The following is a 26,479-nucleotide window of genomic DNA, read 5'->3' on the forward strand; positions in this document are numbered from 1 at the left end:
ATTTCAATCTTTTAAATTTATTGAGGCTTGTTATGTCCCAGCATATGACCTATTCTGGAGAAAGTTCCATGAGCACTAGAAAAGTATGTGTATCCTGGTGATTTGGGATGTAATGTCCTGTATATGTCTGTTAAATCTAATTCATTTATCAGATTGTTTAGGTTTTCAATTTCCTTATTGGTCTTCTGTCTGGTTGATCTATCTATAGGAGAGAGTGATGTGTTGAAGTCTCCCACAATTATTGTAGAAACATCAATTGCTTCCTTTAGTTTTGCCAGTGTTTTCTCATGTATTTTGTGGCACCTTGACTTGGGGCATAGACATTTACGATTGTTATTTCTTCTTGCTGAATTGTCCCTTTTATTAGTATGTAGTGGCCTTCTTTGTCTCTCAAAACATCCCTGCATTTGAAGTCTATTTTATATGAGATTAATATGCTACACCTGCTTCTTTTGGCTGTAGCTTGCATGAAATATTTTTTTTCCATCCTTTCACTTTCCGTTTCTTGTGTCCCTATGTCTAAGATGAGTCTCCTTGTATGCAACATATGATGGTTCATTTTTTTTGATCCCATTCTGCGAATCTTTATCTTTTAATTGGGGAGTTTCATCCATTTACATTCAACGTTATAACCGTGAAGGCATTTTCTGAATCAGCCATCTTATCCTTGGTTTATGTTTGCCATATTTTTCCCCTCTGTCTATTAATATCCTTTATTGTACCCATACCGAATTCTTAGTACTGAACCTTTCTCCCAAGTCTCTCTGTCCTTCTTTGTTTCTCTCTGTCTGTAGGGCCTCCCTTGAGTATCTCCAGTAGGGCAGGTCTCTTGTTAGCAAAATTCGCTCAGCATTTGTTTGTCTGTGAAAAATTTAAGCTCTCCCTCAAATTTGAAGGAGAGCTTTGCTGGATAAGTATTCTTGGCTGGAAATTGTTCTCACTCAGAATTTTAAATATATCGTGCCACTGCCTTCCTGCTCCATGGTGGCTGCTGAGTAGTCACTACTTAGTCTTCTGCTGTTTCCTTTGTATGTGGTGCATTGCTTTTCTCCTTGCTGCTTTCAGAACTTGCTCCTTCTCTTCTGTGTTTGACAGTGTGATCAGTATATATCTTGAGTGGGTTTATTTGGATTTATTCTATTTGGAGTTCGCTGAGCATTTATGATTTTGTGTATTTATGTTGTTTAGAAGATTTGGGACGTTTTCCCCAACAATTTCTTTGAATACTCTTCCTAGACCTTTACCCTTTTCTTCCCCCTTCTGGGAACACCAATGAGTTTATATTTGGACGTTTCATATTATCTATCATATCCCTGAGGTCCATTTCGATTTTTTCAATTTTTTTCCCATTCTTTCTTTTATGCTTTTCATTTTCCATTCTGTCATCTTCGAGGTCACTGGATTCGTTGTTCACTTCCTCTAGTCTTGTACTATGAGTGTCCAGAATCTTTTTAATTGGTCAACAGTTTCTTTAATTTCCATAAGATCATCCATTTTTTTATTTAGTCTTGCAATGTCTTCTTTTATGCTCTTCTAGAGTCTTTTGATTTCATTTATCTCCCGTACTATGGTCTCATTGTTCATCTTTAGTTCTTGAGTAGCTGCTCTAGGTGCTGTGTCTCTTCTGGTCTTTTGATTTGGGTGCCTTGGGCTTTGGGTTATCCATATCGTCGGGTTTTTTCATATGCTTTATAATTTTCTGTTGTTTTTGGCCTCGTGGCATTGCTGAACTTGATAGGGTTCTTTTAGGGTTTGTAGACCTATGAAGTTCTTTATCTCTAAATTTATCAGATCTACAGCTTCGTGGAGTTACACTTTCTCTAACTAACCAGCAGGTGGCGTCCACGAGCCACCTGTTCTCCACAGCCAGTTCTCTCCCCTGCTTAGCCTTTTTGGTGAGTGGGGGAGTGAGTCTTGTGGGGCCCAATTGGTGTACCAAGCTTGTGTGTGTAGTTGTGTTGCCTGCCCTGTATGTGGGGCGTGTTGTTTCTGGGCAGTCGGGGAGGGGGGGTGGCCCTCTAACAATCAAATCTCCCTGGTGATCCTAGAGTTTTAAAGCTGCTGCAATAGTCTAATCCTTTCAGTTCAGTCCTGCCACAGTTTGTTCTCTGCCACTGACCCACAAGTCCTTGGTATTGGCGTATGGCTCCTGAGACTTGCAAGTGGGCCCCTCTTCCAGGCTGTGCACCCCGGGTCCGTCTGTTGAGGATGACTGTGCTATGTCACAGGTGAGTGCCGTCCCCTCAGGGCAGTTCTGGGCTGCTGGGCTGTGTAGGGATGGCTCCCAGTCTGCTCAAATGATGGCTGAATGGGGCTTTGTTAATTCACACTGCTCCACCTTCCCAACTCTGGACAATCAACTGAGGTTGCAGGGAAGGCTAATGTCCACGCCCAGTTTTGTGGTGTGTGCCTGTTATATGAAGCCCTTCCGTCACACTGGGTTGTCTGGGCAGCTCTGGGCTATGGGGCTGGCGATGGGCAGGAGTGTTTCCTGTCCACCAGGATGGTGGCTGTGAGCGGCGACCCCCCTTTTCTTGGGAAGTTGTGGTGTTTAGTGAATTTTCTCAGCACTGGATTATTGCCTTTGTCTTCAGAGCTCTCTTAGTTCTGCTCTTGACTTGACGTGCCCAAATTGAAAAGTCTTTGAAGCTTTCGTATTGGCTTCTTAGAGTAATTGTTTTAGAAAAAGAAAAAAGGATTAAAAAAAAAAAAAAAAAAAAGGGTCCTCCTCAGAGATCTAATGGGTTATTGAAATGCTAAGAGACAAAAGCAACCAGGGCCATTAAGGGAAAGGTCCACAGGGCAGAGAGATCGGCTTTCTTCGGGATTTGCATATGCGCTTAGGGCCTGAGCTCCCGCCCTTCCCCTTTCTGTGTTCACCAGAACTCTAAAAATCCTCTGCTTTTATTTTGGAGTATTTCGTGTTGGTTTTTTTTTTTCTATGCCTGTCTCCTCTCTGCTGGGCTGGCTGCTCACAGATTCTCTGGTGTCTGGTCTCTTCTATCTATGGTTGGAGTCTGGGTCAGTAGAATGAGTTTCCGATAAGAGCAGCACTGCAGTTCTCCCTTCCTCCCTTCCCGGAGCTGACAGCCCCTCCTCCCACGGGGACTGAGCCTGGCAGGGAGGGGCGCGGGTCCCCTGGCCGCAAAAACTTACAGATTTCGCTGATCTCAGCAGTTCAAACATTTTCATGAGTGTTGTATGAAGTAATGCCCCAAAGACAGATTGCTCTGTGGTGTCCAGTCCACGCAGTTCCTGGCTTTCTACCTACTTTCCTGGAAGAGTAACTAAAACATACAGCTCACCAGTCTTCCATCTTGCCCCGCCTCCCTACCTAACACATTTTATGAAGTAACATCCTCTAATACCAAAAACAGGGAAAGATGCGACAAGAAAGGAAAAATCCAGGCCAAACTCCCTAATGACTACAGATGCAAAAACTCTCAACAAAATACTTGCAACTCAAATCCAAACACACAATTCAAACAATCATACACCATGATGAGGTGGGTTTCATTCCTGGCATGCAAGGATGTTTCAACAGAAGAAAATCAACATATTACAACACATTAACAAATCAAAAAGGGAAAATCAAATGATCATCTCAAGAGATGCTGAAAAAAACTATGGGCAAAATCCAACATCCCTTCTTGATAAAAGTACTTCAAACAACTGTAGGAAATTTCCTCAATATGACAAGAGCAAACATGTGAAACCTACAGCCAGCACAGTATTCAGAAGCGAGAGACTGAAAGCCTTCCTTCTAATATCAGCTATCAGACAAGGGCACCCACTGTCACCACTGGTGTCCAACACTGTGCCAGAAGTGCTGGCCAGGGCAACCCACCAAGACAAAGAAGTAAAGGCATCCAAATTGCAAAGGAAGAAGCAAAACTGTCATTATTTGCAGATAATATGATCTTATATCTGGAAAACCCTGAGAAACTGACGACACAGCTACTACACCTAATAAATTTAGCAAAGTATCAGTATACAAGAGTAATGCACATAAGTCAGTAATGTTCCTATACACTAGAAATGACTGAAGAGACACTCAAGTAAAAGATACAATTTTTCAATAGCTACTAAAAAAATCAAGTACCTGGGAATAAACTGAACCAAAGTGCAGAAGACCTATACAATGAAAACTGTATAACTCTACTAAAAGAAATAGAAACGGACCTAAAAAGATGGAAAAATATTCCATGTTCATGGACACGAAGGCTAAATGTCATTCAGACGGCAATTCTACCCAAACTCATCTACAGATTCAATGCAATCCCTACCAAAATTCCAACCTACTTTTCAGACTTGGAAAAGCTAGTTATCAAATTTATCAGGAGGGGGAAAATGCCTTGAATTGCCAAAACATTGTAAAAAAGAAAAAGAAAGCAGGAGAACTTACACACCCTGACTTTGAAGATTATAAAGCCACAGTAGTCAAAACAGCATGGTACTGGTACAAAGATAGACATAATGATCAATGGAATCACATTGAGAATTCAGAGTTAAATCCCCAGATCTACAGCCGACTGATCTCTGGTAAGGCCTCCAAAACCAATGAACTGGGACCTAACAGTCTTTTCAACAAATGGGTCTGGGAGAGCCGGATAACCATATCCAAAACAATGAAAGAGGACCCCTACTTCACACCCTACACAAACATTAACTCAAAATGGATTAAAGACCTCAAAATAAGAGACAGTACCATAAGACTCCTAGAAAATAATGTAGGGAAACATCTTCAGGGCCATGTCTTAGGAGGTCCCTTCCTATATCTTACACCCAAAGCACAAGCAACAAAGGAAAAAATAGATAAATGGAATCTCCTCAAACTTAAAAGCTTCTGTACTTCAAAGGAATCCGTCAAAAAGGAGAAGAGGCAGCCAACTCAAAGGGAAAAAATATTTGGAAACCAGTTTCTCACAAAGACTGATATCTTGCATATATAAAGAAATCCTGCAAATCAACAACAATAGTACAGACTAGAGACAGCCCAATTACAAAATGGGCAAAAGACATGAAAAGACAGTTCTCTGCAGAGGAAACACAAATGGCTAAAAAACACATGAAAAATATTCAACTTCACTAGCTATTAGGGAGATGCAAATTAAGACCACAATGAGATACAATTTCACACCAATTAGAATGGCTTCCATTAAACAAACAGGTAACTACAAATGCTAGAGAGAATGTGGAGAAACTGGAACTCTTATTCATTGTTGATGGGGCTCTATAATTGTGCAACCACTCTGGAAGACAGTCTGGCGTTTCCTTAGAAAAATGGATATAGAGTTACCCTTCGATGTAACAATCACACTTCTTGATATACACCCAGAAGACCCGAAAGCAGTGACATCAACAGATATCTGCACGCCAATGTTCATAGCAATTTCACAATTGCCAAGAGATGGAAACAATCCAAATGTCCTTCAACAGATGAGTGGATACATAAAATGTGGTATATTCACACAACGGAATAGTATGCAGCAGTAAGAAGGAACAATGCCAAGAAACAGATGACAACATGGATGAACCTTGAAGACCTAATGCTGAGTGAAATAAAGCAGGCACAAAAAGAGAAATACTATAGGTTACCACTAATGTGAACACTGAAAAATGAAAAGTAAATAGTTTATAGTGCAGATTGTAGGGAACCTAGTGATAGATAGCAATTAGTGAAGGGGGAATGATAAACTAATAAGAACAGGTAAGTTATTGAAGGAAAATTTAATGTTCTGAGAATGCTCAGGAATGACTGTGGTTTGTTAATTTCTGGTGGGTATGGTAGGAACAAGTTCACAGAAATGTACTTATCTTAGGCTATCTGTTTTCCTTATTCCTTTCCTGGGTTATAGCCTGCATATTTTCTTGGGGTAGAACAGGAACATGTTGGAAATAATGTAGTTTTTCTAGAAAATATGTTTTTTCTTTTTCTTATTCTTTTGTTTTGGTTTTGTTTGAAATGATTTTTTATTGTCTGTTTTTGTTTTTTTTTCCACAAAGTTAAGTTTTAAAAAAAAAAATGAAAAAAAATATGCAGAGGCCCCTTGAGAAGCTGGGGGAAAATGCAGAGGTTTTGGGCTTCCTAACCTGGATGGTTGCTGATGTTCTCACAAACACTGAGGAGTGGAGGGTTGATGTGCCAAACCCTCTATCATGGGACTTGTCTTTAAGAAGCCTGTTACTGCAAAGGAGAAGCTAGGCCTGCTGATAATTGTGCCTGAGAGTCTCTCCCTGAATCCCTCTTTGGTGCTCAGATGTGGCTCTCTCTCTAACTAGGCCACCTGGGAAGGTGATCTCACTGCCCTCCCCCCTACGTGGGACCTAACTCCCAGAAGGATACATCTCCCTGGCAATGCAGTATATCACTCCCGGGGATGCATCCGGAACCCGGCATCATGTCCACTGGGAACATCTGACCAAAAGGGGGGATGCAAAATGAATGATAATAAAGCTTCAGTGGTTGAGAGATTTCAAAATGCAGTCAAGAGTCACTCCGGTGGGCATTCTTATTCATTATATAGATATCCACTTTGTACCTTTTAATGTATTGTAATAGCTAGAAGCAAATACCTGAAACTATCAAACTCCAATCCAGTGGCCTAAATTCTTGAAGACGACAGTGTGATAATGTAGCTTACAAAGGGTGACAGTGTGGTTATGAAAACCTTGTGTATTGCACTCCGTCTGTCCAGTGTATGGATGGCTTGGGCAGAAAATGGGGCAAAAAAAAACTAAATGAAGAATAGGGGTGCGAGGGGTGGGACGATTTGGGTGTCTCTTCTTTCACTATTGTTTTTTCATCTTATCATTTTTTCTGGTACAAGGAAAATGTTAAAAAAAAAATAGGGTGACCAATGAACAACTATATGATGGTAATGTGATCAATTGATTATATATTTTGGATGATTGCTTGGTGTGTGAATAAATCTTAATAAATAAAAAAAGAAAGCATTAGTACCAATCTTTCTAAAACTCTTCATAAAAATTGAAGAGTGTAAGCTACCTGATTCATTCTCTGAGGCCATCACACTAATACCTAAGCCAGACAAAAATACTACAAGAAAAGAAAATTACCGACAAATCATTTTGATGAATACAGATGCAAAATTCCTCAGAAAATTCTTGCAAATGGAACCTAGCAGCAGATTAAAAGAATTAAACACCATGACCAAGTGGGTTTTATTGCAGGTAAAAAGGGTGGTTCAACACAAAAAATTCAATTAATACACATCAATAAATCAAAGGGGAAAAGTCACATGATCTCAATTGAAGCAGAAAAGACACTTGACAAAATTCAGCACTGTTTCTTGATGAAAAAGAGTGTATAAACAATGTGGTATAGTCTTAGGATAGAATATTACACAGGTGGAAGAAAAGAAATAAGCCATGATGCAAGCACAATGTGATGAACACTGAGGACATTATGTGAGCAAAATTATCCAGAAACAAAGGAACAAATATTGTATGATCTCACTAATATGAACTAAGTATAATGAGCAAAGTCAGACACTTGAAGTTAGCAACACATGTTGGGCAAGATGGCAGCATAGAGAGCTGTGGAATTTAGTTAGTCTCCTGAAGAAACTGATAAAAAAAACCAGGAAACAACTAGTAAATAATCTGAAACACCTGCTGGGGACAGTCGTGACTGCCCACACATCATACACCAACCTGGAATGGGTGTGCTAATGGCTGAGACTGCAGCATAAAAGCTTTTAAGTACAAACTGCCAAACTGTGACCGGGAGCCCCTTCCCCTCATGGCAGGCTGAGCTGCAAGACCCTGACTGTGGGAGAAAGCAGCAGTCCCAGAGCAAGGAAGTATAACTCAACTAATTCCAACTGGGGTTTTTAAGTAACAAATGTGGACTTGCTGAAGGCAAGCTACAAACAGAAAAACCACTAAGAAGCAGTGAATTACTCGAAGTTCCTCCCAGTGGAGAGAAGGTGGGGCTAACAGAAAAAAAAAAAATACAGAGGCTTTCAGAGATGACTGAACTTAAGAGAACCAGGAAACGCCTGTGTGCTCGGAAAGGAGCCCAGAAGACTGGGTGCTTCCTCTGGCCGACAGGCAAAAGTTGGGAACCGTGGACTGGATCTCAAAAAGGGCTTTCTTTCCCTTTTTGTCTCTCTCAACCTGAAAGGCTCAGTGGAGAAAGCCTCAGCCATTTTCAGTTCACAGAACTCTGACCCAGACACAGGTGGACTTCACAGAGTCACAAAGACAAAGGAGTAGCTTACCTACAGAAGGTAACTCCCTAGGGTGGTGTATCTTCACTAAGGGAAGGACGGTGGGGCCCAGCTCTAGTTCCTACCTGCCCTTCAGAACTCAGACCCCAGGGTCTGGGGGAAAACAGTCAAAACTCAAACAACTTAAGCTGAGAATTAAAGGGACCACACCTCTTTACATCAGTGGGGAGCTACAGGCTGACAGGCGCCACCTGGGCAAGTTAGGAAAAGCACAGTGGCTAGAGGCCACACAGGAAAGTTTGTCAATGTTTTAAGATACAGCTTCAGGGAAACCTGACACTGAATATAGTCCCATTGTGAGACCTGAACCCATCTGGTCTGGGAAATTCTGATTGGGGTAACCAAGGAAACCAGATGCCTATGTAAAAGAAAACTGCAAATCACACTAGGAAAAAAAAGATATGACCCAGTCAAAAGAACAAACCTACACCTCAATTGAGATACAGATGACATACTGTTTCACTTTAATGAAACAAACATTTTCAAATAAATATGCTAAATCAATTCAAAGAGCAAGTCAACAAGTTTAGGGAAGACACGGCAAAAGAGACGAAGGATATAAAGAAAACACTGGGCAAACATAAGTTAGAAATCGAAAGTTTGAAAAAACACCAGGCAGACTCTGTGGAAATGAAATGCACAACATAAGAGATGAAAAACGCAATGGAGACATACAACAGCAAATTTCAAGAGGCAGAAGAAAACATTCAGGAACTGCAGAATAAGACACCTGAAATCCCCCCCACAAAAGAACAGATATGGAAAAGAAAGGAAAAATATGAGCCACATATCAGGTAAATGAATGACAACATGAAGCACATGAATGTACGTGCCATGGGTGTCCCAGAAGGAGACGAGAAAGAAAAAGAGGCAGAAGCAAAATAGAGGAAATACTTAATGAAAATTTCCCATCTCTTATGAAAGACATAAAATCACATATCCAAAAAGCATAGCATATCCCAAAGAGAATAGATCTAAACAGACCAATGAGAAGACACTTAATAATCAGATCATCAAATGTCAAAGACAGAGAATCCTGATAGCAGCAAGAGCATCACATACAAGGGAAGTCTGATAACTATGTGTGGATTTCTCAGCAAAAACCATGGAGGCAAGAAGAAAGTGGTGTGATATGTTTAAGATACTGAAAGAGAATAACTACCAACCAAGAATCCTGTATCTGTCAAAATTGTCCTTCAAATATGAGGGAAAATTTAAGATATTCTCTGACAATGAGAGACTGGGAACAAATGCCTGCTTTACAGGAAATAATAAAGGGAGCACTACAGACAGACAGGAAGACAGGAGTGAGAGGTTTGGAACACAATTTTGGGTGATGATAGCACAACAATGTAAGCACACTGAACAAAGATGACTGAGTATGGTTGAAAGAGGAAAGTTGGGGGCATGTGGGACACTAGAAGAAATGAGGGAAAATAAAGAATGGGCCAATATAACTTAGTGAAACCTAGAGTGCTGAACAATTGTGATAAAATGTACAAATAATGGTTTTTACATTAGTGAGAACAAATGAATGTCAAGCTTGCAAAGAATTAAAAATAGGGTGCTATTGGGGAAAACAATACAATCAATGCAAACTGGAGACTACAGTTAACAGAAACATTGTATTATGCTTCCTTTAATGTAACAAAGGTAATATATCCAAGCTAAATGCCTCTAACGGGCACATAAGGGAAGGGTATGGGACTCTTGGCATTGGTGCATCTTTTATTGCACTTTAGTTTAATTCTATCTTTCCTCTTGTTGCTTCTTAGCTGTCATTTTTTTTCTTTCTTCTTTTGCTTTTGTCTCTCTACCTTCTTTGACTCTTCCTCCTTTGTGGAAGAAATGGAGATGTCCTTAGATAGTGGTGATGGTGGTTAATGCATAAATGTGTGATGACACAGGGAACCATCGATTGCTGACTTAGGACAGAATGTATGGTGGGTGAACAAAACCATCTTATAAAACACGGGTTGATGAAGAAAACTTGAGGGCACTATATTGAATGAAATAAGTCAGACACAACAGGAAAAAATACGGTATGGTCTCACTGATATGAACTAATTATAATATGTAAACTCACAGACATGAAATATAGGTTATCAAGATATAGAACAAGGCTAAATAACAATGAGCAGCTGCTTATTATGAGCAGAACGTTATAACTAGGTTGAATTTAAGTGTCTGGAAATGGACAGAGGCGATGGTAGCACACTATTATGTGAGTAACTAACATGCTGAATAGTATGTGAATGTGGTGGAAAGGGGAAGCTTAGAGTCACATGTGTCACCAGAAGGAAAGTTGGAGGTTAAAATACGGGAATGTATAAAACAGTGAATCTTGTGGTGGACAATGTCTGTCATTAACATTACCAATCTTAGAAATCTCTTTCATGAACTAGAAAAAATGTAAGGCATTATAACCAGAAGTTAATAATAGAGGGGTATAAGGGGGGAAATACACATATTGCAAAGTATGTACTACAGTTAGCAGTATTTTAGCATTCTTTCATCAAAAGAAACAAAGGTACTATACCACTACCATGAGTCAATAATGCAGGGGGGCGGTTAGGAGTATGGGAGATTTTGAGTTTTCTTTATTTTTATTTTAATTTCTTTCCTGGATAAATGAAAATGATCTAAAATTTGAAAATAAAATTGATTATGGTGACAAATGCACTATATAATGATACCATGAACAACTGAATGTACACTTTGGAGGACTGTATGGTATGTGAAAAATCTCAATAAAATTGAATTAATAAAAAGACCTTGTCTTTTAGTGTTGCATACTAAAAGATTTATGAAAGACATTAGATGATCTTTGTGACTTGTTTCAAAAGTTATGGGAGAGGATTTCAGTCAGGGTGCAGGTAAAAAAATACTGGCTCAGGGTTGATAATTGTTGAAGCTTGGAGAATGGTACCTAGAAATTCATGTTACTATTTTTCTACTTTTAGATGTTTGATATTTTTCATAGTAGAAAGATACAAAATAAAATTTTAGATTGGACTAAATATTTTTCTATTTATGACTGTCACATTTTCTTTGTATTTTCCTTTATATATTTCAAGGCTATGTTATCTGGTATTTTGTATGATCATAAGTGTAGAATTAAATTGTGACTAACAAAAAAAAAAAAAAAACACAAGTTATCAGGAGATAGAAAGAGGGCAGAGATTGGGAATTTGATCCTGAAGGAGCACAGAATATCCAATAAGATTGTAAAGATCCAGAAATGGATATTACAATATTATCTGATGGTAGCACAATATCATAAAGTATAACCAACAAACTTCAGTGTGAATGTGGTTGAAAGAGGAAGGCTCGGGGCATATGGGACACCAGAAGTAAAGATAGAGGATAAAAACTGAGATGATATAATTTAGCAAAACCTCGAGTGGACAGTGATGGTGATTAAACGAAGAAACTTATTAGGTGAGGGAGAACAAATGAATGTCAACCTTACAAGGTGTTAAAAATAGTATGGTATTTGGAAAAATATAATTAACACAAATGATGGTACATAGTTAACAGTAACACTGTAATGTTCCTTCACTAATTGTAACAAAGGCAATACACCAAAGTGAAATGTCAATAGGGGTGGGGTGTGGGATTCTTGTTCTTCCTCCATTTTTTTCCTTTCTTCCTCTTCTTTCTTTGTGGAAGAAATGGAAATGTTCTCATATAGATTGTGGTGGTAAACACATAAATATGTGATTGTACTGGCAGAGACTGATGTTTCCCTTAGGATGGACTGTGGGTCTGTAACTAAAATTCTTCAAAAAAATAAACAAAAACACAAGTGTCACAGAAGATGTGAGGAGAGAGAGAGACCTATTTGCTGGTGGTAGGGAACTAGCAGCCCCTCTATAGGGCCATGAAGTGGTTTCACAGAAGGCTAAATATATATCTGCCAGGTGATCCTGCAACCCTGTTATTAGGTATACACTTGGAAGAACTCAAAGCAGGGACATGAACAGACATTTTCACACTGGTGTTTATGGCACATTATTCAGTTTGGAATAGGTGGAGGTGGGCTAAGGATATATCAACTGATGAACGGAAGGGTGAACTGGTGTGTGTACATACGATGGAACAGAGTGGCTGCAAGAAACAATGAAGTGGTGAGGCATGCAACTATGTGAATGAACCCTGAAGGCATTATATTGAATGCAATAAGCCAGAAACAAAAGGACATACATTGTGTGGTCTCACTAACATCAACTAATTATAATGAGCAAACACTGAGAATCAGATATGAGAGCACAGCTTTTCAGGGGATACAAAATGGGCAGAGATAGGGCAACTGGTGTTTATGGAGTACAAAATGTCCAATAAGGCTCACTGTAAAGGTTCCTAAATTGTAAGCTCTTTCAGCACTGACATCTATTCCTCAGTTTTAGCTATTTCTATATTCTGAGATGCATTATATAGATACTCATTTTTACTTTCTAATGTATTGAAACAGTTAGAAGTAAATAACCTGCATCTGTTGAATAGTAATCCAGAAGACTTGATTCTAGATGGTAATTGGTAACTATATAGCTTATATCATGTGACCATGTGATAGTGAAAACCTGCTGACTGACACTCCCCTTAACCAGTGTATGGCTGATGAATAATAAAATAATGATAAAAATGTATAAATAATAGGAAGGATGGGGGTATGTGGTGGTTTTAGTGATCTTAATTTCTTTTTCTTTAATATTTTTTCTTCATTTTGGAGTAATGAATATTTGGAAATTGACTGTGTTAATGAATGCACAACTATACCTTGATACTATGTGCCTCTGCTTGTATACTCTGTATTACATGGATAAAATTCCATTAAGATAAACAAATAAATAAAAACGACTGTGAGGAAACGGTAGCTGGATGGTCTCACTAACAGAAAAAATAAAATAAAATAATATATTTTAAAAGTGTAAAGAGTTCCTTTATGGAATGATGGAAATGCTTTGGTGATGGACAGTGGGGATGGTAGCACAACACTGTGAATACAATTAACAACATTCATATATGAATATGATTAAAAGGGGAAAGGTTAGAGTTGGCAACAGGAAAAAAATACAAAAAGCTCTATGGAATTACTCTACAGAAAGAGTGAACCCAGAATTAAACCATGCACTTTAATTAATAGTACGATTATAAAAATGTGCTATTATCAGTTTTAACAAATGGAACATACCAATGCCAGGTGTTTATGGTAGGGTGGTATGTGGGAAACCCATACTGTATGCATGATTGTTCTGTAAACCTACAAGTCTCTAATTTAAAAAATATATATAGTGAAACCTGGTATAACGTGCAATATTGTCGTCCATCATATTAACAAACAAACAAAAAAAAACACACATGCTTTTCCAAGTTCAATGTGATTCATAAAGAAACTTACTTCAGTCTGGCCAAGTTCTTTGAAGGAGAGTTTGATATAGGAATTCTTACTTCTTTGGAATGGACCAGGTTCTTGGTTGGGAGGTGCTGAGTGAAGATGAACCACTATTTCTGTACTGAAGAGAGAACAAATGTAATGTATTTAGCTGCCTTTTAAAAATCATTAATTCTATTATAAACTTTAAAATATTATATAACACTTTTAAAGTTCTGGTAGACACAAAGACCATCCTAAAAAGCATCCTTTTAAAAACTATTAATTTTAAAACATCTCTACTTAACACTTACAAGTTATGAACCAAAAAGTTTTAAGTTACTAGCTCTATGGAATAAAAGTCAATTGGCTAAATTTTGGGTGGTGTATGATTAGGGTTTTCCATCTACAGAGTTCTTGCCAGAAGTGGTAAAGGAGCCTGTAATTTATGCCAAATCTTAGTACTGTACTAATTTTGAAAACAAAATGTGAAAAATCTGTTTAACTGGCCAGCTGACATTTTATTAAAATTCCATCAAAAATTAACATTCTACAGTGTCCTTTGTTGGAAAATGCCACTAAGTCAACAGCATGATTTAGAAAGATACACAACAGTAAAAGCAATTCTCGAAATGCTGCTGCTCTTAGAAAGTAAATGACCATTATCTTTATGACTACCATTATCTCCTATGTTATTAAAAATGCCACCGTAATTACTCAGCTTTATAAATGTTTTCTTCCCATTTTCCCATCTACTCAACACACAGTGTTCTGCAATGATTACCAAAGCTATAAAATTCATGATAAAAATATCGTGAATACCGAATTTAGAGCATTTCCTTTACAATCACATTATAAATACACCTATCACCAAATTATACTTTTTGCAGTTTAGGCCCACATGGGTGCCTACACATAACTGTAAAACTGACACACCATGTTTTAGGATTTTTGAACATAATGAAGGCTTTGGTTAGTAAACTCTGGCCATCTTTGTAAGGACTCATCATCTATTACTTTGTGGTAAATATCAGTAAGTGACGCAAGTAAATTAGCTGCATAAGCAGAACCACAAGACTCCATGAAATCAATCAACAGGTAAAGCAAACAAACAATTACAATAGGGTCACGTAATCTGCAAAGCTAAAAACCCTGAGCCCTACTGTAAGATTCTGCCAAAGGAAGTAAAAGGAAAAGCTAAATGACATAAAATAACATTAAAAAATTCCCGAATAAGCATAAAAGTTCCATGCCAGCGTTTCCAAACATTCATTTATTGGCTCATACCTATTCCAAGGTAATCTACGGAGAACCGTTAACAGTTATAATAACGTCGTTTCAACAATTTTAACAAAAGCTTCACACTGAAACAAAATGTGAAGAAGGAAAACCACGTTTACGAAGGAGTACACAGGACCTCTCCATTTTCTGCATGGCTTTCCTGTAAATCTACAGCTTTTTTAAATAAAAAGAACCAAAACATTGCTGTACCTTTTTGTTACCGGCTACTGGACGAGGCTGAGCTCCCACCGCAGTTCAAAAGAATTCACAGACGAAACGGCACAGCAGCAACATAACGAGCCTCTATCCAAAACGCCGCAAACAGCACCGAAAGGCTCCGGCCTTCCCGACCGCTCCCGACGGCCTACAGCTCAAGCAACTCCACGACTCAAAGCTATGGCGCAAGCAATCTTCTCCGCAGACAGAAACACGTCACGGCCACAGAACCCGCAACGCAGCAACCCAAAGGAACTCGCTCTTGGCTTTTTACTGGTTAGGGGGGAGACCTTAAACTTGTGGTGTTTTTTGGATTGGCTGATTTTTATGCAAATAAGGGATTGTACTTTCCACGACCATAAATAAGGGATGTACTGTCGACTGCGATTTGTGATTGGTTCATTTGAGGGCCATTTTGATTGGTGCTTGTAGATATGTAAATTAAGGTTGCCTCTGGGACATCTTGATTGGTCCATCAAGGGTGGCTCAGGATTGGCTCAGATGGACCAGTCAAGATAGCACAGAGCGCAACCCCTTATTCGCAAAAACATCAGCCAATCCTAAAACAGCAAGGGTTTAAGCCCGCCCCCTGTAACCAAGGGAAGGTCAAAAGCAATTTACGGCGGTTAACTGCCTTTTAGTTTCGTTTTTTGCTGCCATGGAGGAGTCTCCGTGAGTGAAACACTAGGGTGTAGCTGCAGCCCGCTGGGAGCGGTCCGGAAGGCTGGAGCCTTTCGGTGTCCTTGCGGCAATTCAAATAAAGCTTCGTTGTGTTGCCGCTGGACTGTTTCTGTGAATTCCTTTCGGCTCTGTTGGAGCCCAGCTTCTTCCAGTAAGCCGGAAACAGCAAGGTGCAGTAATGTTTGCTTCTTCCTCGTAAAAACTGTAGATTTATAGAAAAGTCACGCAGAAAATGGAGAGCCTCTGAACTCCCCCATAAGCACAGTTTTCCTTATTCACATTTTGTTTCAGTGTGAAGTTTTTGTGACAATTGTTGAAACACTATTACAGACTATCAGCAGTCCTCAGATTACATTAGAGTAGGTACACAGTGGTGGTGTACATTTCTATGGTTTTTAAAAACTTGCATTCTGTAGCGTATACAACCTCCAATTTTGCATTTTATGTACTTGCAAATGTAGCATTCAGTGGTGTCAGTATTCATCATTTTGTACCACAATCCCTTGGCAAAACTTTTCCATCACCCTAAACAGGAACCCTGTAGCGATTAGACACTCCCTGCCCTGAACCCTTACCATGAAAGTATACATTTTAGTTTGACTCTATGAATTAGCATATCTGATTATTTATCAGTGAAATCATACAATACGTGTCCTTCTGGGTTTTGTTTCACTCAAGATGATGGCTTCAATTTCTTGCATGCTGTTGTATGTATGAAACCTCATTCTTTTTTACGGTGGAAAAAATTACTGTTTTTAAACCACCTTAAAAATAACATGATTTCCAAATATTTTCTACCATTTGGTAATTTTTTTACACTTTATTCATAAAGCGTTTTGTGCATCAGAGTACTTAATTTTTATGAAGTCCCGTGTATCTGTTTTTTCTTGTTCCTGTCTTTGGTGTAAATGCTAAGGAAGCATTGCCTAGCAGGTTTTCCCTCTGGGAGTTTGCCTTGGTTTCCTGGCTGCTAAAGCAAGTAGCATGAAACAGCCAGGCTTAAACAATGGGAATTTATTGGCTCAAATTTCTTGGCTCATGCGTTTGAGGCTGACAGCATTCCCACATGAATGATCAGAAGGTCAATTTACCCAATTACTGCAGTGTTCTGGGTCTGGGTGCCAGTGATCCTTCATCCTTGGCTGTTTGGCCACTTGGCATTCTACATGCTGCTTTCTACTGTCGGTCCCATTGATCTCCAGCTTTTTTTGTGGTGTTTCTTGTCTGAATTTCATTCTGCTTATAAAAGAGTTGGAGTAATTGAATTACAACCAAAACTTATTCAGCTGGCCATGTCTTAACTAAAAATATCTTCAGAAAGTCCTGTTTAACCACAATTACCTAGAACTTTGAATAGAAAGTGAGATGTGGTAGGTCTGTATAGGTTAGAGTGAAATCGTGACACATCCCAAAGTAATTAGGGCAGAGCGTAAAAATATATTTGCAGGGCCCCCCCTGAGGAGCTGGTGGAAAATGCAGAAGTGTTGGACTTCCTCACTTGGACTGATTTTTCTCGCAAATGTGGTTTGATGTGCTGAGCTCTCTATCTTGAGACTTGCCCTTATGAAGCTGGTTACTGCAAAAGAGAGGCTAAACTTGTTTATACTTGTGCCTGAGAGCCTCTCCCTGAATCCCTCTCTGTTGCTCAGATGTGGCCCTCTCTCTCTGACTAAGCCACCTCGGAAGGTGAACTCACTGCCTTCCCTGCTATGTGGCAATGCAGGATATGACTCCCAGGGATGAATGTGGACCCAGCATTGTGGGATTGAGAGTATCTTCTTGACCAGAAGGGTGTTGCATAATGAAACGAAATAAAGTTTCAGTTACTGAGAGATTTCAAATGGAGTCGAGAGGTCACTCTGGTGGACATTCTTATGCACTATATAGATAACATCTTTAGGTTTTAATGTATTGGAATAGCTAGAAGTAAATACCTCAAACTATCAAACTCCAACCCAGTAGTCTGGACTCCTGAAGATGATTGTATAAAAATGTAGCTTATGAGGGGTGACTGTGATTGTGAAAACCTTGTGACTCACACTCCCTTTATCTAGTGTATGGATGGATGAGTAGAAGAATGGGGACAAAAACTAAATGAAAAATAGGGTGGGATGGGGGGATGATTTGGGTGTTCTTTTTTATTTTTATGTTTTATTGTTACTGTGATTTTTTCTGATGTAAAGAAAATGTTCAAAAAATAGATTGGGGTGATGAATGCATAATTATATGATGTTACTGTGAACAGTTGATTGCACACCATGGATGATGGTATGATATGCGAATATATCACAATAAAAGTGAATTTAATTTAAAAAAAACCTGTGGAATACAAATGTAAAAAAAAAAAAGTCCTTTTAAAATGGATTCACTGCAGAAATGGATTAAAATTAACTGTATGTTTTAAGATGTGCATAATTAAATCTCTGAAAGACTTTATCATTTTGTTTCTTATATTTTGGTATTTAACCCATTTTGAGTTAATTTTTATATATGGTGAGAGACAGGGATCCACTTCTCATTCTTTTGTATATAGCTTCCAGTTTTCCCAACACTGTAAGTTGAAGAGACCATTGAGTGGATTTGGTGCCCTTGTCACAAACCGGTGGGCTGTAGGTATGGTTTATTTTTGAACTACCATTTCAATTTCCACTTTGTATTCTTTTGTTTCTTTTTCTTGCCTACTCAGGCTGCAACTTCTGCTATAACATTGAATGATATTGGTGCCAGAGGACATTCTTGTCTTCACCTTGAATATGATGTTAGCTATGGCCTTTTCATAAATGATCTTTATCAGTTTAATTCCCTACTATGCATTGATGTATTGGTATTTTTACAAGAAGACTGCTAGATTTTTGCAAATTAGTTTTCTGCATCAATTTAGATGGTTGTGTTTTTATTTTGTTTTCTTTTTACTTCATTTTATTAATGAGGTGTATTACTTTAGTTCACGTTCCTCTGTTTGCCACATAGTAAGGGCAAGGCGGCTCTAGGCTCAGGTCACAGTTTTTACTTACAGGTCGCAGTTTTTACTTACAGATTTTGGGCTGTGATCTCAGGCATTCCTCCCGGTCCAGGTTGGTGTACAAAGTGCAGACAGTCACAGTTGTCCCCCAGCACTAATTCCAGATTGTTTATTAGTTGTTCCAGGGAAATGACTAAATTCCACTCCTCTCTATGCCCCTGTCTTGCCCCTCTCCCTTTATTCCATTTTGAAGTTTTTCTGTAATCATCTGTGATGCTGTTACAATATTTCTTACAATAGTCTTGTGAGATTGGAGGAAGTCTTCGGCCTTGTGGTGTAGCTGAGACTGTTCTTGAAAGCAAGCCATCATCATTCCATGAGATGAAAATTTAGGGTCCAGCTTTTCTATTCTTTTTCCAGGTTGTCCCCATGGTCTCCTGAATCATCGAGTGAAGGACTGCTGAGATTTGTATTGAGAGCTTCCAGACACAGAGTCTGTGTGTCAGAGCACCAGCCTCCACTGCAGAGGACTCGGGGGCTTCGTATGCACGTGTCATCAGTCCAGTCTTCTCTCGGTTTTTTCTGATGTTCTTCAACACAGGCAGAAATAATTTTGACTCAGAGTTTTTGCTTCTTTACATTATGTCTGCAATTTACACTGTAAAAGCCAGCATAGTAGTATATTTCAGGATCTCTTAAGGAAGCCCAAAGACACCTGAGAGTTGTCTCATGGATTTAGACATCAACCACAGAGCACCAAAAATCTGCTCGAGGGTCACTGGGAGAGACCCTTTGGTGGCCATCAGCAGGCCCCCCGTGGCTCCGGCGCTCTCCTTCACGGCTCTGCCTCTGAGTGCTGGTATCCTGTTGGCCACAACTGACTCTCTCGAATGCTGTGGAGGGTGCCGTCTCCAACACAAACAAGCTCCTGGCAACCAGGGCACACTGTCATTTGGGCCTGGGGAGGGCTGGGCCAGCAAGGTTCTTTAAAACAGGGCTCTCTAACTTTGTTCCTCCCTGTATAGAAATGGAATGTGGTGTCAATTAGACTGTGCATTAATGAAGGGGGAAATGGCCCATGGAAGCCAGGGGAGAGCAGCCCAGGAGCTCTGGCCTTTGTGTTCCCCACCTTGGCCTACAGCAAACCTAGAGGTTAGACAGTGCCGTGCCCTCACCCCTCCCCTGCACAGGAGCATGTTAGGGCTTCATAGTGGGACCCCTGTGCCCTCATCCCTGGGTGTGCTTAGTCTCATGACTTGAGTTTCCTTCTGCACTTGGGAAGCATGATCCTGCCTACAAAGGTTGCAGGGGTCTCCCTCCCCTGAAGGTTCTCTTTTCCTTGGTGTTTATACAAGGCAAGCAGGGGCAAAAGTATCAAGTTATGAACCTGGAGCTCAGTCATAAAATTTCAGGTGAAATCCACTGGAACTGGCCAAGTCTCAAATTTTCATGTATTTTTTGGACTCACTTGTTTCCCCTACCATCATGTCTTCCTTGGGGGGGATTCTCTCCTTTGGCGTGACGTGGTGTCCTGGGCTATCCAGGCATATGAGAGGCTCCAGAATGGGTAGTTCCGTATTGCATCCTCTCTCCCACCCTTACGTACTAGGACTTTTCCAACAAACTAGTTGTTTGAGTGTGTTGAACAATGATGTGAAATATACTCCTGGATATCTAAATCTTGTACCTGGTCTATAATGATGAGATTTTTAGAGAGTTCCAAATGACACAGTAGAACAAGTAGAACATGAATAGGACCCAGTTATAATATACTTGTATAGTAATAATTATACACATATATATTGATATTAGACATAAATTTTGTATAATAGACTTTTATTGGATGATATATATTATCCTAGATTTTTTGTTATGAATACTATTTATAAGATAATAGGACTAGTTAACAGAGTGAGTTAATAGTAATAGGAGGAATGATTATACAAAAGTCATGCATTAGGAAAAATATAACAATGTTGTTTAATAAATTTTTACCTTGGGATAGTTTGATTTCAAGAAAATTTTGCAGACAGTGCAGAGATTTATCTTTTAACTAAGGTCCAGTTTTCTGTCTTGTTTTGTCTTCATTGGGCTCCATTTGTTACAGTTAATAAGCTCATATAGATGCATTGTAATTGTCTACAGGCTGTTTTTTTCCAGATTTCCTTAGTTTTATCTTTTTCTATTCCACATCCCATTCCAGGATTCCTCCTTGCATTTAGTCCACACATCTGCTTAGGCTTACCGTGAGAGTTTCTGAAACTTCCTCGTTTATGATGACCTTGATAGTATTCAGGAGGACTGGTCTGGAATGTTATGGAATATCCTCCGTTTGAGCTTTCCCTGATGTTTTTGTCATGTTAATGCTGTGATGTGTTTTGTGAGGAAGATCACAGTGAAGTGCCTTTTCCATCACTCCGTGTGAAGGATTCACACCCTCAAGATGATTTATCACTGCTGACGTTTACCTTCATAACCTGGCTTTGGTTTTATTTATCAGGTTTCTCCTATGTAAAATTACTCTTTTCCCCTGACAACTTGTGTGTGGCTTTTGGAAGGCAGTCACCACGGATAGCTACCCTTAAGGAGTGGGGAGTTAGCATCCCACCTCCTTGCTCTGTCTACATCAATAAGTTGAAAATTGTTTGGATGTTGTGGTTCAAAGCTGTATGTACCCAAGAAAAACATATTCTTAAATTTAATCCATTCCTGCTATTGTGGACCTATTGCAAGTATTTCCTTTTGATGAGGCTACTTCATTTACATTGTGAACCACCTCATTCTCAATCGGTCTGAATCCTCCTACTGGAGTCTTTATAAACAGAATGAAAAAAAATATAGAGGTAAAGAAAGCCATGGAAGCCAGAAGCTGAAATCATCAAAAGCCAGAAGAAAAGGGTGAGACCAGCAGATGCTTCCATGTGCCTTGTCATGTGCCAGAGGAGCCAAGGATTGTTGGCATCTGGTCCCTGGGAAAAAAGCATAGCTTTGATTTAACCTTCATGAGGACTTTCTTTTAGTATCAAAGCCAGAAGCTTATAAATTCCCATTGTTTAAACCAACTCATTTCATGGAATCTGCTCAATAAGTCTAGGAAACTCAAGCAGGATATTTCTATTCTTCCCCATGTGTTCATCAATATAATCTTTTAAATTAGTCTGGTTGCTTCATATCAATATTTTACTTTTGATTATAATGCAGTTTCTCATGATTTATATTGTTGCTAAAATTGTTCAAACTTTGTCCACCAGGAGGCCTTTCAGTGAGCTCCTCTTTTAAACTTACTTGTGAATGTGTGTGTGTGAGTGTATGTGTGTGTCTCGTTTTCATTGCTTGCTTAATTCCTTACTTTGCTCCTCTTTTAAACTTACTTGTGAATGTGTGTGTGTGAGTGTATGTGTGTGTCTTGTTTTCATTGCTTGCTTAATTCCTTACTTTCTGGCTCTAGAAGATTGTCTAGGACTATCTTGTATACTTCCTACATCAGAACTAGAATTAAACTTTTCTGGAGGGAGAACTGCCCCCCTTTTATTGAAGAGGAGCATTATAAACCTAGATCTGTGTCCACTTCCAGTGGAGATGGCAGGAAAATACTGTGAGTATAATTAAGAGCACTGAATTATGTGTGTGAATGTGGAAGAAAGGGATAGATTTAGTTAGTATATGTTGCTAGAAGAAAAGTTAGAGGATAAAATGTGGGACTGTATAATGTTGAACTCTGTGATGGATGATGCCTTTGGTGAATAGTACAGGTAGAAGAATGTTCTTTCATGAACTATAACAAATGTACATCTGTACAAGGTAAAAATAGGGTGGTTCATGGGGAAAAGACAGCTATTGCAAACTGTGAGCTGTAGTTAGTAATATTTAATATTTTTTTGTATATAAATAAATCTATAGAAACTGAATTAAATTAATGGCTATGTAGGGCTGGGGAAGGATAGAAGGATTGAGAGGTGACTGCTAAGGGGCATGTGGTTTTTCTTTTGGAGTATAGAAAATGTTCTAAAGTCAATTGTGGTGTTGAATACACAGCTCTGTGATTATACTAAAAGCCATTGATTTGTACACTTTGGATGAGTTTTATAGTATTTGAATATATCTCAATAAGATTGCTTTTTGAAAAAACCTAGATGTTGGGTTCACCAGGGGTGTCCTTGCATCTTTGCTCTTTCATGAATTTAAACACATCTCCAACCATAATACATTACCACATGGATCACTCCAGCTTTCTTTTATTATTTTTTTTTAATTTTTAATTGAAATATATTTACACACCATACAATCATCTAAAGTGTAAAATAATTGGTCACAGTATTATCATATAGTTTTTGCAATCATCACCACAATCAATTTTTGAACGTTTTCATGACTGCAAAAAATAAAAATAAAAGCAAAAAGAACACCCAGAATGTCCCATACCCTTCTCCCCCATATTATTGATTTACTTTGTGTCACCATTTTTCTACTCATTTTTCCACACACTGGGTTAAGGGACTGTGAGTCATAAGGTTTTCACTATCATGCAGTTGTACCGTATAAGCTATATTGTTATATGTTCCCCTTCGAGAATCAAGGATACTGGATTGCAGTTCAACAGTTTCAGATATTTCCTTCTAACTATTCTATAAACTAAAAACTAAAAAGTTATATCTATGTATAACTCATAAGAGTTACTTCCAGAATGACCAGTCGACTCCATTTGAAATCTCTCAGCCAGTGAAACTTCATTTTGTTTAATTTCTCTTCCACCTTTTGGTCCAAAAGGCTTTCTCAGTCATGTGATGCAGGGTCCAGGCTTATCACCAGCAATCACTTCCAACATTGCCAGGGAGATTTATACCGATGTCCCAGATAGAGGAGAGGGCAGTGAGTTTACCGGCCAAGTTGGCATAGGGCATAGAGAGGCAGGCAACATCTGAGAAACAAAAGTGGTCCTCTGGGAGTGTTGCTTAGGTGCAATTATGAGTAGGCTTAGCCTTTCCTTTACAGTAAAAAATTTCACAAGGGCAAGACCCAAGATTGAGCTCTCAGCCTACTAAGCTGGTAGTCCCCAGTGCTTGCAAGAATATCAGGAATTCCCCAGGTGGGGAAGTTGATTATATCCATGTTTTTCCCTAGTCCCTCAAGAGGGCTTTGCAGAAACTTTTTATTCTCTGCCCAGATTACCCTGGGTTGTATCTGGGCTTCATGCTAACCTGTACAAACCAACAAGGTCTCATTCCCTAGTCCAGGTTCCATGTAATTATGGTATTTGAGTAAACTGACCGTAGAAGTTAAATTATATGGCATGCTACAGAAAATATAGATTTTGCACCATAGAAACATGTCTTTCTTTGGTTCCACACAGAAGCCAAAGTTTTAAGACATAGTTAATATCAGCCTCTACCCTTTAGTCTGATCTATCCCAATCTCAACCAAGTCAGTTTCATTTATATCTCCCAAGTCTGATCTCCTTTTTCAGCCTTTTTTAGCAGTTGATTCATGGGGCAATGCCGACACTCACGGCTGCTGAGCTCTGGCTCTGAATACCACGCACCATACAGACACCAGAAGCTCCAGGGACTGACCATGTCACACACAAACAGCTTAGAACCTCAAAATTTAGAAATAACTGTTACAACTCATGAATGTATGTGAGTGCTGTAAGAGATTGCAATCTAGGAACCTTTATATAAGCCTTCCCCATATAGCCCATGCTCCAAGATTCAATTCTCAGTGTTCACGCATTGTTATTCATCAATATCAGTGAGGCATTATAATGTCTGTGTTTTCATTTCTGGTTTATTTCACTCAACCTACTGTCCTCATGGTCCATTCACTTCATTGCATATCTCAAAACTTCCTTCCTTCTTGCTGGCTCTCTCATGCAAAAACTTTCTTATGTTTGAATATTTAATCACACTCATTGTCCACTCTAGGTTTCACTAAGTTACACAGTCCCACTGTTTATCTTCTATCTTTCCCTGTGGTGTCACACATACCCTGACCTTCTTCTTTCAATGGTATTCAGTCACCTTTTTTCAGTGTACTTACAATATTGTGCTACCATCACACAGTATTGTGCAATCCATTTCTAGTTCTACACAGTCAGTCCTCTAGAACATTCTATACTCCTTCAACATCAAACACCCAATCTCTGTCCTTTTTCCATCTCCTGATATCTTCATTTCTACAGTCTTCTACAAACTGCCCTCTCCTGCTTTTCTTATCTGCCTGTGGCACTCCCTTTAGTATTTCCTGTAGAGGAGGTCTCCTCTTCATGAACTCTTGAGTGTCCATTTTTCTGTAAATATGTTAAACTCTCCCTCATTTCTGAAGGGCAATTTTGCCAGATATAGGATTCTTGGTTGTCAGTTTTCCTCTTTCAGGATCTTACACATATCATACCACTGCCTTCTCACCTCTGTGTTGTCTGCTGAGAGATCTGCACTTAAGTGTTATCCATGTTGTTTGTGACAGATTGCTCTTCTCTTGCTGCTTTCAGAATTCTCTTTGTCTTTGATGTTTGAAAATTTGAGAAGTAACTGTCTTGGAGTAGGTCTATTTGGATCAGTTCTGTTTGGGGTAAGCTGTGCTGCTTGCACCCATAGTTTTATGTCTTTCACAAGATTTGGGACATTTTCATCATTTATTTCCTCTTTTATCCTTTGTGCCACTTTTCCCTTTGCTTCTACTTCTGGGACACCTATAACATATATATTTGTGTGATTCATGTTGTCATTAAGTTCCCTGAGACCCTGCTGATATTTTTCCATTCTTTTTCCTATCTTCCTTTGTGTGCAGGATTTCAGATGTCCTGTCCTCAAGATCACTGATCCTTTCATCTGCCTCACAAAGTCTGCTATTGTCTGCCTCCACTGTGTTTTTCATCTCTTCCATTGTGCCTTTCATTCCCATGTATTCTGCCTTCTGTTTCTCTAGCTTATGAATTCTTCCTTATGATCCCCCAGTGTCTTCATTATATCCTCCATCTCTTTTGTCACATTCTGTCTCATATCTCAGGTGAGATATTAGTTTCTTCCTTTGGGCCATATATTCCCATTTCCTGATGTAGCTTGTGATTGTTTGTTGTGTAGGCATTGATTTTCTTGATTGGTTTATTCTGGAGTTTGTTTTCTTTCTTTTGCCTAATGTTTTCTTGTTGGTTGATGTTGATCTCTATCTCTTCTTTGTTTCTCTCCTTGGCCAGTTGTCAGGTTGCCTCTGCTCCCCAGTCTTTCCCCTAAAACCAGGCACCCACTGTGGCCTTCCACAGATGTGGGAGGTTGTCACTGGGCACCCCAGCAAGTTCACTGTGTGTGATAACACTAATCCAGTGTTGCTCTATTTTCCACTGGCTTGCAAGACCTAGGTTTGTTTCAGAGCCCTGCTTTAACAGTCAGGTCTTCCCCTATTTCTGAGCCAAAGCAGGGCTGGGTTTCTGTAGAGGGTGTGTAGATGAGCTCCTATGCTCCTAACGAAGCGTCTGAAAAATCTTTTAAAAAATGTTTTTTTCCCTTGCACTTTCTTGACTGTTCAGCAGATGATGCTTTTCAGGAATTTGTCCTCAGAGGCTGCTTTGCCTGCAAGCACTGGTTGTGTGTGACCTGAACAGGCTGAAACTGCAGGATTCCTGTGCCTTGACTCTGCCAGCCAAAATCAGGCTGGACGTGGGTCTCCACCTGTGGCAAGGTGCTCCTGCACTGACCCAGCACTCCAGCTGTTTCC

The 26,479-nt window shown here is 39.3% G+C and overlaps 1 long non-coding RNA gene across 1 annotated transcript; it reads right to left on the reverse strand.

The window, feature by feature from the left end:
• Positions 1-9,921: 9,921 nt before the first annotated feature.
• On the reverse strand, positions 9,922-15,240 carry LOC119507328. The gene is made up of 3 exons (XR_005211204.1): positions 15,121-15,240; positions 13,657-13,771; positions 9,922-10,090 (listed from the first exon to the last, which is right to left on the reverse strand). It is a non-coding gene; the product is annotated as an uncharacterized LOC119507328 (long non-coding RNA).
• Between the last annotated feature and the right edge of the window lie 11,239 nt (positions 15,241-26,479).

The sequence above is a fragment of the Choloepus didactylus genome, chromosome 12 (assembly GCF_015220235.1).
Source record: "Choloepus didactylus isolate mChoDid1 chromosome 12, mChoDid1.pri, whole genome shotgun sequence".
Taxonomy (NCBI): Eukaryota; Metazoa; Chordata; class Mammalia; order Pilosa; family Megalonychidae; genus Choloepus; species Choloepus didactylus.